This window comes from Heterodontus francisci, chromosome 26 (genome assembly GCF_036365525.1).
Source record: "Heterodontus francisci isolate sHetFra1 chromosome 26, sHetFra1.hap1, whole genome shotgun sequence".
Classification (NCBI taxonomy): domain Eukaryota; kingdom Metazoa; phylum Chordata; class Chondrichthyes; order Heterodontiformes; family Heterodontidae; genus Heterodontus; species Heterodontus francisci.
Window position 1 is genome coordinate 24,537,466 of NC_090396.1, and position 18,699 is coordinate 24,556,164.

Below are 18,699 nucleotides of genomic sequence, written 5' to 3' on the forward strand. Positions count from 1 at the left end.
TTACTGCCGATCCCATAACTGCAATTACTCCGTGAACATGGGTTTATTTAAAGATTTGCAGAGCTTAAACAGGATTAACTCCAAAAGCATCAGAGCTGCAATTGACAAACATTTGCAGAACATGAAAGTTATTAGTGCAGAGATGCTCCAGTAATATTTTACAAAGACTCTCACCTGGTTATTCAAGTTCATTTTTGTTGCCGTATTCTAGACAGAGTTTAGCAGGATTTTTTAAAATATAAAACTATCCTTGCAGGCGTTAATTCAGTGATCCTTAACAATGACTTGTGTTACTGATACATGTCTTAACTGTTACAGGGCTGCAATTTCATTAGCGATTTATTGACTTTTCACTACCTTAATGTGTGTAATTCACACACAGCTATCAGCTAAAAACTGCAATAAATTGGCATGATTCGCAAGTGACACTTCACTCAGATACTTCAGCAAAGCCAACACCACCTACTTAACAAGCAAATGTGACTCTATAGGGGAGCCCAGAAGTTGAATGTGACGATGCCTGAGGAGTGGAAACCAGCAACCAAGAAGGGCGCCAAGAAATTGAGTAAAGTCGTAGCAAAAGGCGGCAAGAAGTGTGGAAGGTCGAGGAAGGAGAGCTACTCCATCTACATCTAGAAGGTGATGAAGCAGGTTCACATCAACATCAGCATCTCCTCCAAGTCCATGACAATTATTAACTCCTTTGTGAATGATACTCTCGAGTGCACTGCTTCCCGTCCCATTACAACAAGCCCTCAACCACCAGCTCCTGGGAGTGCCAGAGTGCCATGTGCCTGCTATTGCCTGGAAAGCTAGCCAAACACACTGTGACAGAAGGGACTAAAACTATGAACAAGTACACAAGCTGCAAGTAGAACACCACAGTATATTGAAAAAAACTCACAATCTCCCAAACCAGATACAGATAAGGGAATGTTATCCTGCTTTTGTAGGCTTCTATGAAGTTTTGAATTGCCACCCAACTTCTAAATGGCTGTAGAGATTCCCCTCCAAATATAAGATCAATTTTATTTGCTGTAAGGGATTTGGGGAATTCAGGTATTCAGTGCGTTACAGCAAGTTGTGTTGCCCTAGCTGACTGTTAAGTCATGGATTGGGTAGGGAGGGTGATAGGGAGGGTGATGGGAAGGAATGAGGGAGAGAAAAAGAAAATGAAAGCAAGAAGAAAAGGAAAGAAAAATAAGATGGGAAGAAGAAAGAGGGTGTGACACAAAACAGCAACAAGAGACTGAGAAAAGAAGCAAAGAGGGAATGGTCCCTTATTAACCCATTTTACCATCACAATCTGGGAAAATTACTTACTTTGGGTGGACAATTGTGCTGAAATAGTAATGGAAAGTTCAAACTCTTAATTCAACAATTCCACCAGTAAAATTTGGAAAAAGTAAACAGCACCACTGTCACATGTCACAGCAGATAAAGCTTGACTTTGTTCGATGGTGTGAATTGACCAATACAGAATCGACGTCACTTTGTACATCTCTCGCCATTTTAATTTGTTTGAAGTCAATGGAAATGATGTGCACTATCAGCCAAAGCTGAGTTTGTAACAACTTCGCAATGGTCGCACCTCCTCCCCTGCCTCACTGTTTATTCTCTGGATGGCACAGTACTTAAAGGGACAGAGGCATACAAAATGGCTACAAGAATTTCCCACCTGTCCAATTGGATTTTTGAACAGTGCAGTGTTTTCCTGTCTCCCTTCCTGCCCCACTACATCTTTATTCCTAAAACTGCATGGTGCCAAAAGAAATAGCGTTTGACTGATTTGCCATTTGCCAGGCGGTCTGTACTAATCTACTGTAATACTTACTCAGCAGCAGTGTGTGCAGATTGACGTCTATTACTTACAACTCCCTGGGGCTCATGCTTCTTATTGGTCTGATCAGTTCATCAGGTCTACAACACAACCATCAATCTCTCCTGAACCTTGCTGTGCCGATGCTCTGATTAGCTGATCTGTCAGGACCCCAGTGACTGGCAGTGGAAGGACGAGTAAACCTGATAGAATCCCTTTTTTTTATCTGTCCCACATGAGCTGTTATTTAAATGCTTTGATGATAAATTTACAGAGCAAGCAAAACGTTTTAAATGGCGTTGACCCTTGTTCTATTATCTTCCTGTGCCTGAGCAGTGGGGTAGGTCGCACACACGAATAAGGATTATAGTTCTCAAGAAAGAGAAATGAAGCATCAGTGATAAAGATTTAGTGCTGAAGTGTTGACCGTTTCTCTCTGCTGGCACTCTCCCTTCCTCTGGCTGCTCCCACTTACATTCCCTGTTATGTGTGTGTGTGTGGGTGTGTGCGTGAGTGTGGACATGTGTGTGCATGCATGCACGTGTGTATGTGTGTTTGTGTGTGTGTGAGAGAGGTTGAGTAGATTAGGATTATTTTCATTAGAAAGACTGAGGTTGAGGGGGGACCTGATTGAGGTGTACAAAATCATGAGAGGTATAGACAGGGTGGATAGCAAGAGGCTTTTTCCCAGAGTGGGGGATTCAATTACTAGAGGACACGAGTTCAAAGTGAAAGGGGAAAAGTTTAGGGCGGATATGCGTGGAAAGTTCTTTACACAGAGGGTGGTGGGTGCCTGGAACGCGTTGCCAGCGGAGGTGGTAGATGCGGGCACGATGGCGTCTTTTAAGATGTATCTAGACAGATACATGAATGGGCAGGAAGAAAAGAGATACAGACCCTTAGAAAATAGGCGACATGTTTAGATAGAGGATCTGGATCGGCGCAGGCTTGGAGGGCCGAAGGGCCTGTTCCTGTGCTGTAATTTTCTTTGTTCTTTGTTCTTGTTCTTTGTATTTGTTTCTTTGAGTGTGTTTGCGGTAGCTTCATGATCTTTTATACCATGACAGCACCAACCCATCACACTGCTGCCCCAGATTTTTTGCTCGCTCATTAACTAGGTAACAAATTTAGTTTTACATTGACATGCAAAACAAGTAATGAAATAAGGTGAGGCACAGATATCATTAGTCCCACAGACAGCCGCCTTGTTTGATTGGCTGCACCCCTTAGATGATTTGTTTTTTGGGCACATCTTGAACAAATTCAATTATATACAAATATTCCCCTCTCTGAGCCCAGGCACGGCAATTTGAACAAGTTCCCAGCTGATCCACCTTTCCTTAAAATAATTTATATGTTGAAATTATTGTTTTTCTGGCCACAGTCGCCGTCAATAATGAGATGTAAACATGAGATGGAGGACCCCTCTCATCCCAGTTGATTTGAAATTATATTCGTATTAACATTTGTTGTTAGGGTATGGACTGAGACAACTCAGCATAGAAACAAGGTCATTGTGCAGCTACTTTTATAAATTTGCCTTTTTGTGATGTACATGGTTCATGTATTGTGTGTTTGTCTTTATATCTATATATATATTTATACATATGTATATATCGGCCCTCAGCTCTGGAATTGTTTCCCTAAAACTCTGCCTCCCTACCTCTCTGTCTCGCTGACCTTTAAGATGCTAGTTAAAACCTACCTCTTTGACCAAGTTTTTGGTCACCTGTCCTAATATCTCCTTCTTTGGCTCAGTGTCAGATTTTTGCCTCATTACGTGCCTATGAAGCACCTAGGAACATTTTATTACACCAGAGGCACTATATAAATGCAAGTTGTCATTGTGTTTGCATAGCTCCTATCAGGCAAGGAAGGTTTGCCACAGAAGGTAAACCAGATCTTTATTTGCATTTTGATACAGTTAACATCAAAACCAAAATCACTCCAATCTCAGTCGTCGAGCTTCAATATGCAGATGACTCTTGTGTGTGTTCTCACTCTGAAACTGAGCTCCAGGACATTGTTGACCCCTTCTCCAAAGCATATGAGAAAATGGGTCTTTCACTTGGAAAATGAAGGTCCACTTCCAACCAGCAACTACAGCCCAATACCTCCCCAAATCAATCAAGGTCAATGGCAAGATCATGGGAGCCTCCTCTCGGTGAAGGCAAATATAGATGACGAGGTTCATCATCGCCTCCAAGGTGCCAGCTCAGCCTTCAGCGACTGAGGAAGAGAGTATTTCAGGATCAGGATCTCAAATCTGAGACTAAGATCATGGTTTATTGGGCAGCAGTGATCCCTGTGCTCCTATATGCCTCAGAGACTTGGACAACCTACAGCAAGCACCTTAAAGCACTGGAGAAGTACCACCAGAGGTTCCTCCGTAAGGTCCTCCAAATCCGGTGGCAGGAAAGGCGGTCCAACAGCAGCATCCTCTCCCAAGCCAACCTGCCCAGTATTTGGGTGCTAATCACCCAAAACCTGCTCCGCTGGACGGGTCATGTTGTTCGCATGCCTGACACCAGACTCCTGAAGCAACTAGTCTACTCAGAACTTGGTCGCAGCAGGAGAGTCCCAGGAGGACAGCGGGAATGCTTCAGCGATGTCCTCAAAACATCTCTGAAGAGATCAAACAGTCTCATCGACTCATGGGAGTGGCTCATGACCATCCTAGAGGGAGAAAGTTCATTTGGGAAGGCATCGCACACCTTGAGGGATTTTGTTGGGAACGTGTGAAGGCAAAGGCATGGAATTGGAGGACGCATACATACCTCCAAGCTACTCATCTACCTGACCCTTGAAGCACCACCTCATGTGGAAGAGCCTGCAGATCATGCATTGGACGTATCAGCCATCTCAGAACCCACCGAACCGGAGTGGAAGCAAGTCATCCTTGATCCCGAGGGACTGACTAAGAAGATGACAGTCAACATGTATCACCTGTACTTAAGGAACAAGGTCGGCCTGCAGATTGTGCCTTTGAGAATCAAAAGGGATTTACAGCTGGCTGAAGTAAGCTAGATGTGTGCCTGAGACTTGTGGTGCAGGAAACTACCAAGATTGAAGAGATAATTGAAAGAAGACTAGGCAAATCAGAAAATGATGATGCATATATTCTGAAGAAGGGTCACTGACTCGAAACGTTAACTCTGCTTCTCTTTCCACAGATGCTGCCAGATCTGCTGAGTGGTTCCAGCATTTCTTGTTTTTATTTATGATGCATATATTCATGTATGTAGGGGTGCACGTATATGCTTGCATTTATCAAGAGAGGTGCGCGGGGAGGAGTGTTTGTGTGTGTGTGCATGCATAAGTGTTAGTGTACATGTTAGGGTGTGTGCGTATGCATTGGTAAATATGACAAGCCCCTATCCCATCATTTTACGGAATAGCACATTGTAGCATCAACACATGACGCTGCTGCCTCAAGTTTCTTCTCTTTCTGTTTACATTTTAGATTTTAAATGCTTATAGGTTGCAGGGGATAAGGAATAAATACTGAGGGAGATAAATAACAACAAATATCCCAAGGCGCTTCACAGAAGCATTATAAAACAAAATATGACACCGAGCCACTTAAGAGATAATAGGGCAGATGACCAAAAGCTTGGTAGGCTTTAAGGGATGTCCTAAAGGAGGAAAGTGAGGTGGAGAGGTGTAGGGAGAGAATTCCAGAGCTTGGTGCCTAGGCAACTAAAGGCAAGGCTACCAATGGTGGAGCAATTAAAATTGGGGATGCTTAAGAGGCCAGGATTAGAGGATTGCAGTTATCTTGGAGGGTTGTGGGACTGGAGGAGATTAGAGAGATAGGGAGGGGCCAGGGCTTGGAAGGATTTGAAAACAAGGATGAGAATTTAGATTATATTATTTTATATTTTATATTATATTATATATTAGAGATACAGCACTGAAACAGGCCCTTCGGCCCACCGAGTCTGTGCCGAACATCAACCACCCATTTATACTAATCCTACACTAATCCCATATTCCTACCACATCCTCACCTGTCCCCATATTCCCCTACCACCTACCTATACTAGTGACAATTTATAATGGCCAATTTACCTATCAACCTGCAAGTCTTTTGGCTTGTGGGAGGAAACCGGAGCACCCAGAGAAAACCCACTCAGACATAGGGAGAACTTGCAAACTCCACACAGGCAGTACCCGGAATCGAACCCGGGTCCCTGGAGCTGTGAGGCTGCGGTGCTAACCACTGTGCCACTGTGCCGCCCTTTGATTTAAAAATCAAGCCATTGTTTAAGCAGAAGTCAATGTAGATCAGTGAGCACAGGGGTGATGGGTATATGGCATTTGGTGCAAGTTAGGACATGGGCAGCAGAGATTTGGATGACCTCAAGTTTATGGCGGGTAGAATGTGAAGGCCAATCAGGGGTGCATTGGAATAGTCAAGTATAGAGGTAACAAAGGCATGGATGAGGGTTTCAGCAGCAGAAAAGCTGAGGCAGTGTAGGAGATGGGCAATGTTTCAGAAGTGGAAATAGGCAGTCTTGATGATGGTGTGGTTATGTGGAAGCTCATCTCAGAGTCAAGTATGACACCGAGGTTCTGAACAGTCTGGTTCAGCTTCAGGTAGTTGCCAGGGAGAATGATGGAATCAGTGGTTAGGGAATGGAGTTTGTCGTGGGGACTGAAGGCAATAGCTTCAGTCTTCCCAATATTTAATTGGAGGAAATCTCTGCTCATCCAGTTCTGGATGTCGGACAAGCAGTCTGATAAATTATAGACTGTGGAAGGTTCGAGAGAGGTGGTGATGAAGTAAAGCTGGGTGTCGTCAGCGTACATGTGGAAACTGACGTGCTTTCAGATGATGTCGCTGAGGGGCAGCATATAGATGAGAAATAGGAGGGATCCGAGAGAATTCCATAGTTGTAAGACCCTGGGAGAAAATAAGTTAGAGAAGAAGATGGTGTGATAAGTCAAAAGGACTGATTTTCCTGCCCTTTGTGAGGAACACATTCCAGGCTGCAAAGCACAGGAAGAAGAGTAGAAACTCATGGTGACAAGTCCCTTCCTTTTTATAAAACCACAGAATTACTAAGACTTCTTTGAAAAATGCAAGGGTTGGAATACTGACATCTGCAATAGGCTTGGGCTAAAGGTTGCAATGCCTCTGAAGTTGGTGGCCGTGATTCACTACCACTCGTTTTGCATTCTCACTGAAGACCAGAGTGCAGATTGAGGTCTGGCTCACAAGTGCAGTTCTGTTCAGGGCAGGTTAGGCACAAGGCATTGTGCCCAGGTATGAGTGTGAGCAGGAGAAAAATTGGCCCTATGATTTCAAAATAACCTAAGTCTTAACTGCATTTTAAATGGCAAATTAATGCTGGGCACTGATTTCACACATTGCTGCTATTTGTTTAGCAAACTATGCTTTGTGTTACAGCTCACATCTGGAATAACCAAAGTTATAGTGGTCTGACCACATAGAAATTGATAATTATATAACTCCTTCAATCTTTTGTATAGTGATGGGTTTCATTGGGCACTGGTTAAGCAGTCTGCTTTGCTTGAGATTTGAAAGTCTGTAAGAGTATGAGATAAGTTAAAAGCATGTGAGTCTTGTATTTTTTGTGTGAGCCCTCACCTGTCTGTACTCCCCTTTTGTCACACTTCAGATCCTTCTTAGCCAGGAATCCATTTTTAATGGTTCAGGATTTGGAATGCACCCAACTAGGGGAAAAACGAGCGCTTGTACAACTGAATGGGGATGAACAGTGGCTTTGATTGAATATATGAGGAGCAGAAGGAAGCATACACATGATTCCATAGGCTCCAATATTTACTGGGACGTGAGTTCAGAGCAGAGAGGTGGAGTTATGGGTAGGAAACCCAAAAGTATGTGTGTCCCCAAGCACCCTGCAGTTTTAATTGCAGGGTGTGTTTTAATTTTTTTCCAGGTTTCCCACCCGACAGCTGGTCTGATTGACAGGCTGGCTGCCTGTCAGGTGGGAAAGGATGTGGCTTTAAGTTTAATGGTGGTGTGAGGCAATGATTATGGGGGGTGTGGGTGATGTATGGTTTGGTGGCGGGGGTAATCACGGCGGGGTCAGGGAATCTGATAATGTGAGGGCAGAGGAGATGGTGGGGGTTGATGATTGGAAGGGGCGGTTGGGGGGGAGATTGTGGGTAAGACATCATGGTGGTTGGGGGTTTGGACAGAAAATGTGGGGGAGGGGGTGGGGTTTATAGGCTTCATGTATTGGGCTGGGAGAAAACATTCCTGCTCCTCCGGGCCCATAAGCAGTGCAGTAAAGACATTTACCATATGGATCCAACCCTTCACGCCTCTTTTAAATGCCTGGAAAACCCTGCCAACATTCATTAATGATAGAAACCTTGGTAAAATGAAGGAACACGGTCTCCTTAAAATATTTCAATGACCGACCACGCCACCTGAGAGCTGACTGGTTGCCCGCTTACCACACCACCTCCATTAAAACTGGAAATGGGTGCGTTTGAGGCGGCTTGGGTGTGGGATTAAAATGTAATGAATTTTAACTTCCCATCCAACCCAAATCCACTTGTTTTTGAAGGTTAAAATTACCCCCATGGAGTCTACAGCACAGAAATAGGCCATTCAGCCCAATTGATCTCTGCCAGCATTTATGTTCCACATCAGCCTCCTCCCACCCCTCTTCATCTCACCCTATCAACATGTCCTTCTATTCCTTTCTCCTTCATGCATTTATCTAGCTTTCCCTTAAATGCATCTATGCCATTCACCACAATTACTCATTCTCATCTTTTTTGGGTAGAGTTCTCCTGAGTTCCGTATTGGATTTATCGATGACTACCTTATATATATGGCACATAATTTTGGTTGCCCAAAAGGATAGAGTTATATACAAACCTGCTAAGAAGAGGAAAGTGAGGGCAGACTGGGAGAATTAAGTCATCGTAATGGAATCATTCAATAAGGAAGTGGGATGGATCCAGGATGAGACATAATGAAGATCACTAAAGCACCAAAGAGGATGGAGGAGAATTAAAAGTAAAATACTGCAGATGCTAGTAATCTGAAATAAAAACAGAAAGTGCTGGAAATACTCAGCAGGTCAGGCAGCATCTGTGGAGAGAGAAGTAGAGTTAACGTTTCAGGTCTGGCAAAGGTTAGAAAAGAATTAGGTTTTAAGGGGGTGGGGGAGGGATGGTGGGGAAGAGAACAAAAGACCTTGTGGACTGAACATCCAGTTCAATAACTTCAGAGCATGACTGGCTTTTTTTGATATTTTTATATTTTTTAATTTTATTTTGTTTTATTTTTTAACCATGTGCCTGTTTGTCATGTAGTCAGAGCTACTCATTATTCCTCTATTAACACTCTCTATGGACTAATGCTTTGTCTTTCACCACAAGCAATAACACACTCTTTGCCTTTGTCCCAGGACAGCTTTGTTATTTAATCTCTCCTGCCCACCATCCTCCCCCCACCCCTTCACTTGCTGAAAACCCAATTCCTTTTTAACCTTTGCCAGTTCTGATGAAAGGTCACGGACCTGAAACGTTAACTCTGCTTCTCTCTCCACAGATGCTGCTTGACCTGACGAGTATTTCCAGCACTTAGTTTTTATTTTGGAGGAGAATTAATCTATGTTAACAGAACTCACACTTCAGTAGCTTGAATGTAATTTGCTTCTTTCCGGGGTGAATCAATGTCATTTTAAAGTTATAACTCTGCCCAGTGTTTCTTGGTTCACGTTCACTCAAAAGTGTTTGGACACTTTCTTCCAAACGTCCGGGAGATCCCTGGATGAAGATGAAGTCAGCTGGAGTCCACAGAACTGCACTAAGAGAAGGAATTAGCTCCTCCAGGAGAGGAATAGAGCAGAGAAAGAAAGACTTTGGCAAACTCAGGATGTCCCAAAGCACTTTAGTGCCAATGGAAAAATGTGATCATGACCAGATAATCTGTTTGTTAGCGATGTTGAAGGTTGGATATTGGCCAGGACACTGGGGTGAACGCCCCTGCTTTTCTTCTAAATAATGCCATGGAATCTTTTACATCCACCTGAGTGGGCTGACAGGGACATGGTTTAATATCTCATCCAAAAGACGACACCTCCGGCAGTGCAGCAATCCCTTAGTATTGCAGAGGGAGTGTTAGCCTAGATTTTGTGCACAATTCTCTGGAGTGGGACTTGTAAGCACAATATTCTGATTCAGAGGTGAGAGTGTCTTGGCTAATACCTAATAATGATGACGAAAAAAGCTACATTATTATAAAAGGAATCTCATCCAGATGAGACATTCCTTCCCTTCGTGCTATCAGGCAGAAGGACGGAACAGATACAAGGACACAGATGCCATTAAGTCAAGGTGGAAGGTTAAAGAGCTAAAGCGTGAAACTTTCAATGAACAAGGGTCTACAGATGTGATTCTCTCCAGAAGTCACATGCTTGAAAATGTTAACAAGTGAGATCTCCACAGAACTGCTGTTGTGCTGGGAGATACTAGCTGATAACAGCAGGGGTTCAGGATACACCAGAAGATGTAGGGTTAGTTTTATTTATTCAACTAAATGATATCCTCCTCGGGGATGGTTAAGTGACAGCCACCCGTGGGACCACAGCAGCATGCAGAAATAATAGTCGGCACATGATAGAAGGATGTTAATGTATAGTTAGGGGCAGAGTAAAATTGTAAAATTGTATTTGGGTTTTTCTGGAAGTCTTACACGAACAAGTGGGTGAAAGCAGTGACTAATGGGTTGTGGGGAGAACATTTCCTCTGTTCACTCTGCATTAGAGACTTGGGCCAGAATTTTATGGAACCTTTGGGGACTGGCTCAGAGGTGGGAAGGCTGGCAAAATGGTGTGGTACCCGACGCCCTCTTGCTGCTACACCATTTTGCCAGAGGTGGAAAAGATAGCAGATGGCCCACCCACACCACCCAGAGTCCAATTGAGCCACTTAAGGAAACCCTGGTAGCCTCCCAGCTGGCTCCAGGGAGGAGGACCCTCCTTTTTGGGCACTCTTTGGCCCACAAAAGGCATCCCCCCCCCAGCGGCAACGTCTGCACCCACGGCATCAGCGACGTCTGCCCTCAGCAACACCAGCTCCCCTCTCCGGGGCCTGCCTGACTGGCCCTGACATCCTAGACTCCACTTAACTTACTTTGAGGGCACATGTCCATCAATGTGACCTCGTCCTCAAGGTGCCGTACCAGCCATGACCACCGCTCATTGTGGCGCTGCTGAGGCCGCGAAGCTGCTGTCTCTCTGATTGGGCCAGTAGCACTTGGGGGCGGGCCACAATACTTAATTGGCCGTCAGCCCTGGCGGCAACCATTTAATTTGCTGCCGCCCATAAAATGCGACCCTGGGTCCCGCCGCCTGCCAAAGCGGGATTGCCCCCACTCTGCTTTCAGCCCCTGCCGCCTCCGAAAAATCCTGGCTCTGGTAAGCACAGCTGGAAGATTTCCTAAGTCACAGTTTACAGCAAAACGCTAAAAGAATTTTCAGAGAATGCACTCACGATTTATCTAGAAATACTGATCAAAGAAAATCTTCTTTCTCTGTTGCTGATGTTGCCAACACAGAATGCTTGGAGGAAATAGTTCCCTCGATTAGTTTTGCTCTCTATTACATGGTCTGTGTGCTTGAATTTGTCTTTCACACCGATCGTGTAATGCAGGATGCAACCAGTAACTGTTGTAGAACAATTTATAATATAGAATCTAGCAGTGCAGGAGGAAACAATTCAGCCCAAAACACCTGTGCTTGCTCTCTGAAAAAAAAATCATTCTATTCCAGTTCCCTGGTTCTTTTTCATATTCTTTTAATTATTTTTTCATTGATCTCGCTCTTCAGGTACTGGCCCCACCCCCTCAGATCTGCTGTCATCACCCCTCTCCTCAAAAAAAAAATCCTTGTCCCTTCCATCCTTGCAAACTACCACTCAGCCTCTAAACTGCCTTTCCTCTCCAAAGTCTCTGGGAAAACAGAAGCCATTGTTTTTGATCACGATTACAAACTCTGTTCTCTAGGCATTGACTCTATCCCTCTTCCTGGCAACTGTCTGAGGCTGAATCAGACTGTGTGCAACTTTGGTGTCATATTTGACCCTAAGATGAGCTTCCGACCATATATCTGTGCCTTCACTAAGATCGCTTATTCCCATCTCTATAACATCGCCTGACTTCGCCCCTACCTCGGCTCACTTGCACCTGACACCCTCATTAACTCTAGATTTGACTATTTCAACACATACCTGGCTGGCCTCCCACATTCTACCCTCCGTAAATCTGAGGTTATCCAAAACTGTACTGCCCATGTCCTATCTGGCACTAAATCCTGTTCACCTATTACCCCTGCTGTCGCTGGTCTACATTGGTTCTCAGTTAAGCAATGCCTCGATTTGAAAATTCTCATCCTTGTTTTCAAATCCCTCCGTGGCCTCGCACCTCCCTATCTCCGGACTTTCCTCCAATCCCACACCCTCTGAGGTACATGCGCACCTCTAATTTTGGCATCTTGAGCATCCCCGATTTTAATTGCTCCACCATTGGTGAAGCTGTCAAAGCCCTAAGCTCTGAAACTACCTCCCTAAACTATTCTCCTCTCTGCCTCTCTTTCCTCCTTTAAGACATTCTTTAAAATCTACCTCTTTGAGCAAGCTTTTGATCATCTGCCCTAATACCGCCTTACATGGTTCAGTGTAAAATTTTGCTTTATAATGTTCCTGTGAAGTGCAATGGAGTGGTTTGTTACATTAAAGCACTATATAAATGCAAGTTGTTGTTGCTCATTTTCAAATATTCCTTTTTAAAAGTACTTTTGGAGTTTGCTTCTGTCGCAAATTCTGGTGGAGCATTCAATTATCTTACAACGCTTTGTGTTTAAGCAAAAAATCTCTTCACCTTTCTCTTTGTTCTTTTGATGATGGGCCTTAAATTTATGCCCCTGATCATTGATTCAACAAATGTCCCCCTATCTTTTAAATTCCTCATATTTCCAAGCTCTTCTATCTGGTGGAGGAGTACAGAATAACGGGGCATAACCTTAAAGTTAAAGTTAGGCCATTCGGGGTGACGGCAGTGAGCACTCCTTCATACACAGGGTAGTAGGAATTTGGAATTTCCTTCAAGAATCTATTGAGGCTGGGGATCAATAGAAAATTTCAGTACTGAGATTGATAGATTTTTATTTGGCAAGTGTATTAAGAGATATGGAAACAAGGCAGGTAAACAGAGTTCCAAGATACAGATCAGCCAGGATCTAATTGAATGGCAGAATGGATTGAGGGGTTGAATGGCCTACTCCTGTTCCTATCAGACTGTCTCATGACCTTCTCTGCTGTAATGAAATAACCCCCAGTTTCCTGAATCTCTCAATTCTATTTGGTAATAGGTCACAACTTCCAGTCTTTTCTTTCACATTTTCCTCCCTCTAATTGTCTCCTCCCTCTAATTGTTTCCTCCATATTTCCCTCATACAGCGTTTCAGCTCTATCTTGGATGGATGGCTAACATCAGATTTTGATCTAAACCAAGAGGTTGTTAAGGGCCCTGTTCTGTGCTCCTATTTGAATCATTCTTAGAGAATTGTTTTAAAATCACATTCTCAAGCCTACATGGAGGATGAGAGGTAATCGTATGAGTGAGGTTCCCCTGAGGTGGGCTGATGAGTTGATGTTCATGCTGGTGGTGACATCACTGGGATGGAAGGTATTGCCATTCACTCTCCTTGGAGCTGGTTTGAGCTACAAGGACTTGGCTTCAACTTTTCTGCACTGCTTTCCATCCTCACCACTTAGACTTTCAAACTTCAGTCATGGCCACTCCTTACAAAGCCAAACAGCTGCTTCACTGTGCCTTCCCACAAGCTGGGCTTTCTTGAGTGAGAGGGCTCGTGATGAAAAGAGAAAAAAGGAAAGACTTGCATTGATGTAACACCTTTCCTAACCTCAGTATGTCCCAAAAGGCTTTACAGCCAATAAAGTACTTTTGAAGTGTTGTAATGTAGGAAACATGTATTACTTGTGTATAAATTGGCTGTTGATTGTTTTCAAGTGGTGATATTAATTGGGGACAGACATGTGCTCATATATATAGGAGCAAGGTGAAAGAGGCGTTTTTATTTTTGTGTCTAAAAGTTTGTAGGTGTATAAAGACTAGGGTCCAGTTTCTATCCTTCACCGTCTGGCTTTCTCAATTCTAACAACGCGGCAGCTAATTTATGCACAGCACGGTCTCACAAACAAGCAATAAATTAAATGACCAAATAATTTTTTGTTGCTAGTTTGGGGAAAATGTTGGCCAGGCCACCTTGGGAGAACTCTGAAAAATAGTGGAATGGGATCTTTTACAGTCACCTGAAAGAGCCTTGGTTTAACCCCCTCCAAAAAGCAGCACTGCATCATTTGAGTATCAGCCTAGAACCTATTTTCAGGTCTTTAAAGTGGGATTTGAACCCACAATTTTCCAAGTCCGTGGTAAGAGTACTACCATTGAACCACCCCTGACCGCCAGATATACATAGTGCATGGAACCTGGAACCATCTGTTTATGTCAAGCCTTCCTTTTCTTTTGTGTAGCACCCTCACAGGTTAATGCAAATATATTAGAGCACTTCATGAAAGAACTACTTTTAAATAGAGAAATCCATCAGTGGTTCTCTCATCATTATTTGGCAATGGTAACTGTTTTTGCAGCATCGAGGAGAAAAGGGGGCTGAACTAAATTAAAGTTTGATTTTCTTCAACAAGTCCCCAATTAAGAAAAGCGAATGCATGACCTGACAGGAAAACATGGTGTCTAAGCTCACTCTTAATTTTCCTTGCAATAAAAATATAAAAATTACTTAATGGAGTGAGAGACCGAGGCATCAAGTCGAGAAAGCTAATATTACCACAACTTTTAAATTGGGCCGTGTTACAGCTCATTAATTTCTGTTAGCTTTCTGCATACTTTGGTCCCAAAGGGAATTTACTTCATTCAAATGTTACGAGGTGGGAAATGATTTGAATAAATGCTCCTCTTGTGGTTTAAAACCCTGATTATAAATAGTATCGCTGTATCCTGACCCCTAAATGACCTGGCTTGGGCATTCAAGGCAAAACATTAATGCCCGAAGCAGAATATTTCTAGATCAAGTAGACTCACCTTTTAAACCATGATGCTTGTGTGGTATGGAACACAGCCTTGCTCTGTGTAGGTGAGAGTGTATGGGCTGAATTTTACTGGCCCCTCAATGCTGCGGATCGCAGCGCAGAGGCGGGTAAAATACTGTGGAGAGAATCCCGCCTCGACCCACAACATCGAGAAGGGTCTGCCTCAAGTTACCAGCAGTGGGGGGACCTCTGTGTGGCCCCCACTGCTGCACGGCGGTGGCACCACAAATAGAATATGTTAAACGGAACTCACCTCTGCAGATTATGCAGCCCTCCTCCTCTCCACGGACACCTCTGGATTTTTCGATGAACGGGCGGCTGTCACGTGCCCCACCATTCACAATTGCAAAACCCGACGGGTCCTCAGAGGCAGCAGCTGTCGCCAGCGAAGGTAAGTTCTGTTATTCAGGGGTCTCACTCAGCATTCGAAAAGGGAGGGGGGATATTCAGGGGTCTCACTCTGCATACGGGAAAGGAGGAGGGAGGGGGGTATAAAGGCGGCTCACTGCATACTGGAAGGGAGGAGGAAGGGGGGTATTCAGGGGGCTCACTGCATACTGGAAGGGAGGAGGAAGGGGGTATACAGGGGGTTCACAACATACCGGAAGGGAGGAGGAAGGGGGGTATTCAGGGGGCTCACAACATACCGGAAGGGAGGAGGAAGGGGGGTATTCAGGGGGCTCACTGCATACTGGAGGGGAGGTGGAAGGGGGTATTCAGGGGGCTCACTGCATATTGGAGGGGAGGCGGAAGGGGGTATTCAGGGGGCTCACTGCATACTGGAAGGGAGGAGGAAGGGGGGTACACAGGGGGCTCACTGCACACTGGAGGGGAGGTGGAAGGGGGTATTCAGGGGGCTCACTGCATACTGGAAGGGAGGAGGAAGGGGGGTATACAGGGGGCTCACTGCACACTGGAAGGGAGGAGGAAGGGGGGTATACAGGGGGCTCACTGCACACTGGAAGGGAGGAGGAAGGGGGGTATACAGGGGGCTCACTGCACACTGGAAGGGAGGAGGAAGAGGGGTATTCAGGGGGCTCACTGCATACTGGAAGGGAGGAGGAAGGGGGTATACAGGGGGCTCACAACATACCGGAAGGGAGGAGGAAGGGGGGTATTCAGGGGGCTCACTGCATACTGAAAGGGAGGAGGAAGGGGGGTATTCAGGGGGCTCACTGCATACTGGAAGGGAGGAGGAAGGGGGTATACAGGGGGTTCACAACATACCGGAAGGGAGGAGGAAGGGGGGTATTCAGGGGGCTCACAACATACCGGAAGGGAGGAGGAAGGGGGGTATTCAGGGGGCTCACTGCATACTGGAGGGGAGGTGGAAGGGGGTATTCAGGGGGCTCACTGCATATTGGAGGGGAGGCGGAAGGGGGTATTCAGGGGGCTCACTGCATACTGGAAGGGAGGAGGAAGGGGGGTACACAGGGGGCTCACTGCACACTGGAGGGGAGGTGGAAGGGGGTATTCAGGGGGCTCACTGCATACTGGAAGGGAGGAGGAAGGGGGGTATACAGGGGGCTCACTGCACACTGGAAGGGAGGAGGAAGGGGGGTATACAGGGGGCTCACTGCACACTGGAAGGGAGGAGGAAGAGGGGTATTCAGGGGGCTCACTGCATACTGGAAGGGAGGAGGAAGGGGGTTATTCAGGGGGCTCTGCATCTTGGAAGGGAGGAGGAAGGGGGGTATTCAGGGGGCTCTGCATCCTGGAAGGGAGGACGAAGGGGGGTATTCAGGGGGCTCACTGCATACTGGAGGGGAGGTGGAAGGGCGTATTCAGGGGGCTCTGCATCCTGGAAGGGAGGAGGAAGGGGCGTATTCAGGGGACTGCATATTGGAAGGGAGGAGGAAGGGGGCTTTTCAGGGGGCTCTGCATACTGGAAGGGAGGAGGAAGGGGGGTATTCAGGGGGCTCTGCATCCTGGAAGGGAGGAGGAAGGGGGGTATTCAGGAGGCTCTGCCTCCTGGAAGGGAGGAGGAAGAGGGGTTTTCAGGGGGCTCTGCATCCTGGAAGGGAGGAGGAAGGGGGGTATTCAGGGGGCTTTGCATACTGGAAAGGAGGAGGAAGGGGGGTATTCAGGGGGCTCTGCATACTGGAAGGGAGGAGGAAGGGGGGTATTCAGGGGGCTCTGCATACTGGAAGGGAGGAGAAAGCGGGGTATACAGGGGGCTCACTGCACACTGGAAGGGAGGAGGAAGGGGGGTATTCAGGGGGCTCACTGCATACTGGAAGGGAGGAGGAAGGGGGGTATACAGGGGGCTCACTGCACACTGGAAGGGAGGAGGAAGGGGGGTATACAGGGGGCTCACTGCACTCTGGAAGGGAGGAGGAAGGGGGTATTCAGGGGGCTCACTGCACACTGGAAAGGAGGAGGAAGAGGGTATTCAGGGGGCTCACTGCACACTGGAAGGATGGAGGAAGGGGGGTATTCAGGGGGCTCACTGCATACTGCAAAGGAGGAGGAAGGGGGGTATTCAGGGGTCTCACTGCACTCTGGAAGGATGGAGGAAGGGGGGTATTCAGGGGGCTCACTGCACACTGGAAGGATGGAGCAAGGGGGGTATTCAGGGGGCTCACTGCATACTGGAAAGGAGGAGGAAGGGGGGTATTCAGGGGGCTCACTGCATACTGAAAGGGAGGAGGAAGGGGGGTATTCAGGGGGCTCACTGCATACTGGAAGGGAGGAGGAAGGGGGTATACAGGGGGTTCACAACATACCGGAAGGGAGGAGGAAGGGGGGTATTCAGGGGGCTCACAACATACCGGAAGGGAGGAGGAAGGGGGGTATTCAGGGGGCTCACTGCATACTGGAGGGGAGGTGGAAGGGGGTATTCAGGGGGCTCACTGCATATTGGAGGGGAGGCGGAAGGGGGTATTCAGGGGGCTCACTGCATACTGGAAGGGAGGAGGAAGGGGGGTACACAGGGGGCTCACTGCACACTGGAGGGGAGGTGGAAGGGGGTATTCAGGGGGCTCACTGCATACTGGAAGGGAGGAGGAAGGGGGGTATACAGGGGGCTCACTGCACACTGGAAGGGAGGAGGAAGGGGGGTATACAGGGGGCTCACTGCACACTGGAAGGGAGGAGGAAGAGGGGTATTCAGGGGGCTCACTGCATACTGGAAGGGAGGAGGAAGGGGGTTATTCAGGGGGCTCTGCATCTTGGAAGGGAGGAGGAAGGGGGGTATTCAGGGGGCTCTGCATCCTGGAAGGGAGGACGAAGGGGGGTATTCAGGGGGCTCACTGCATACTGGAGGGGAGGTGGAAGGGCGTATTCAGGGGGCTCTGCATCCTGGAAGGGAGGAGGAAGGGGCGTATTCAGGGGACTGCATATTGGAAGGGAGGAGGAAGGGGGCTTTTCAGGGGGCTCTGCATACTGGAAGGGAGGAGGAAGGGGGGTATTCAGGGGGCTCTGCATCCTGGAAGGGAGGAGGAAGGGGGGTATTCAGGAGGCTCTGCCTCCTGGAAGGGAGGAGGAAGAGGGGTTTTCAGGGGGCTCTGCATCCTGGAAGGGAGGAGGAAGGGGGGTATTCAGGGGGCTTTGCATACTGGAAAGGAGGAGGAAGGGGGGTATTCAGGGGGCTCTGCATACTGGAAGGGAGGAGGAAGGGGGGTATTCAGGGGGCTCTGCATACTGGAAGGGAGGAGAAAGCGGGGTATACAGGGGGCTCACTGCACACTGGAAGGGAGGAGGAAGGGGGGTATTCAGGGGGCTCACTGCATACTGGAAGG

At 46.7% G+C, this 18,699-nt stretch overlaps 1 pseudogene; it reads left to right on the forward strand.

Annotated features, from left to right (window-relative positions):
* The first annotated feature begins 516 nt into the window (after positions 1 to 516).
* On the forward strand, positions 517 to 875 carry LOC137384538 (histone H2B-like; annotated as a pseudogene).
* The last annotated feature ends 17,824 nt before the right edge of the window (positions 876 to 18,699 follow it).